The sequence below is a fragment of the Cicer arietinum genome, unplaced genomic scaffold (assembly GCF_000331145.2).
Source record: "Cicer arietinum cultivar CDC Frontier isolate Library 1 unplaced genomic scaffold, Cicar.CDCFrontier_v2.0 Ca_scaffold_5784_v2.0, whole genome shotgun sequence".
Classification (NCBI taxonomy): domain Eukaryota; kingdom Viridiplantae; phylum Streptophyta; class Magnoliopsida; order Fabales; family Fabaceae; genus Cicer; species Cicer arietinum.
In genome coordinates this window covers 3,448,326-3,451,245 of record NW_027339431.1, presented here as the reverse complement: position 1 = coordinate 3,451,245, position 2,920 = coordinate 3,448,326, and positions in this window count along the sequence as shown.

Genomic DNA, 2,920 nt, shown 5'->3' with positions numbered 1-2,920 from the left:
ATTGGTTAAAAACCCTAATTGGACAAGAATAAGTCTAGGGAGAACGAAAATGACCTAAATGTTCATCCAATGACACAAAAACACCTATTGGATGCACAAGATTGGTTGAAAACCTTAATTGGACAAGAATAAGCCTAAGAAGGATGAAAATGACCTAAATGTTCGTCCAATAACACAAATGCACCTGTTGGATGCACAAGAATAAGGTTAGGATGGACGAAAATGACCTAAATGTTCATCCAATTACACAAACACACCTAATGGATGCAAGAGATTGGTTAAAAACCCTAGTTGGACAAGAATAAGTCTAGGACGGACGAAAATGACCTAAATGTTAATCCAATGACACAAACACACCTATTGGATGCAAAAAATTGTTTAAAAACCCTAGTTGGACAAAAATAAGCCTAGGGATGACGAAAATGACCAAAATGTTAATCCCATGACACAAATGAACTTATTGGATGCACAAGATTGGTTAAAACTCTAATTGGACAAGAATAAGCCAAGAAAGGACGAAAATGACCTAAATGTTAATCCAATGACACAAACACACCTATTGGATGCACAAGATTGGTTAAAACTCTAATTGGACAAGAATAAGCCAAGAAAGGACGAAAATGACCTAAATGTTAATCCAATGACACAAACACACCTATTGGATGCACAAGATTGGTTAAAACTCTAATTGGACAAGAATAAGCCAAGAAAGGACGAAAATGACCTAAATGTTAATCCAATGACACAAACACACCTATTGGATGCACAAGATTGGTTAAAACTCTAATTGGACAAGAATAAGCCAAGAAAGGACGAAAATGACCTAAATGTTAATCCAATGACACAAACACACCTATTGGATGCACAAGATTGGTTAAAACTCTAATTGGACAAGAATAAGCCAAGAAAGGACGAAAATGACCTAAATGTTAATCCAATGACACAAACACACCTATTGGATGCACAAGATTGGTTAAAACTCTAATTGGACAAGAATAAGCCAAGAAAGGACGAAAATGACCTAAATGTTAATCCAATGACACAAACACACCTATTGGATGCACAAGATTGGTTAAAACTCTAATTGGACAAGAATAAGCCAAGAAAGGACGAAAATGACCTAAATGTTAATCCAATGACACAAACACACCTATTGGATGCACAAGATTGGTTAAAACTCTAATTGGACAAGAATAAGCCAAGAAAGGACGAAAATGACCTAAATGTTAATCCAATGACACAAACACACCTATTGGATGCACAAGATTGGTTAAAACTCTAATTGGACAAGAATAAGCCAAGAAAGGACGAAAATGACCTAAATGTTAATCCAATGACACAAACACACCTATTGGATGCACAAGATTGGTTAAAACTCTAATTGGACAAGAATAAGCCAAGAAAGGACGAAAATGACCTAAATGTTAATCCAATGACACAAACACACCTATTGGATGCACAAGATTGGTTAAAACTCTAATTGGACAAGAATAAGCCAAGAAAGGACGAAAATGACCTAAATGTTAATCCAATGACACAAACACACCTATTGGATGCACAAGATTGGTTAAAACTCTAATTGGACAAGAATAAGCCAAGAAAGGACGAAAATGACCTAAATGTTAATCCAATGACACAAACACACCTATTGGATGCACAAGATTGGTTAAAACTCTAATTGGACAAGAATAAGCCAAGAAAGGACGAAAATGACCTAAATGTTAATCCAATGACACAAACACACCTATTGGATGCACAAGATTGGTTAAAACTCTAATTGGACAAGAATAAGCCAAGAAAGGACGAAAATGACCTAAATGTTAATCCAATGACACAAACACACCTATTGGATGCACAAGATTGGTTAAAACTCTAATTGGACAAGAATAAGCCAAGAAAGGACGAAAATGACCTAAATGTTAATCCAATGACACAAACACACCTATTGGATGCACAAGATTGGTTAAAACTCTAATTGGACAAGAATAAGCCAAGAAAGGACGAAAATGACCTAAATGTTAATCCAATGACACAAACACACCTATTGGATGCACAAGATTGGTTAAAACTCTAATTGGACAAGAATAAGCCAAGAAAGGACGAAAATGACCTAAATGTTAATCCAATGACACAAACACACCTATTGGATGCACAAGATTGGTTAAAACTCTAATTGGACAAGAATAAGCCAAGAAAGGACGAAAATGACCTAAATGTTAATCCAATGACACAAACACACCTATTGGATGCACAAGATTGGTTAAAACTCTAATTGGACAAGAATAAGCCAAGAAAGGACGAAAATGACCTAAATGTTAATCCAATGACACAAACACACCTATTGGATGCACAAGATTGGTTAAAACTCTAATTGGACAAGAATAAGCCAAGAAAGGACGAAAATGACCTAAATGTTAATCCAATGACACAAACACACCTATTGGATGCACAAGATTGGTTAAAACTCTAATTGGACAAGAATAAGCCAAGAAAGGACGAAAATGACCTAAATGTTAATCCAATGACACAAACACACCTATTGGATGCACAAGATTGGTTAAAAACCCTAATTGGACAAGAATAAGTCTAGGGAGGACGAAAATGACCTAAATGGTAATCCCATGACACAAATGAACTTATTGGATGCACAAGATTGGTTAAAACCCCTAATTGGACAAGAATAAGGCTGGCGAGGACGAAAAAGACCTCAATGTTCATCCAATTACACAAACTCACTTATTGAATGTACAAGATCAAGTAAAAACCCTAACTGGACTAGAATAAACAAAGGGAGGATGAAAATGACCTAAAACTTAATCCAATGACACAAAGGAACTTATTGGATGCACAAGATTGGTTAAAAATCTTAATTGGACAAGAAAAAACCAAAGGAGGACGAAAATGACCTAAATGTTCATCC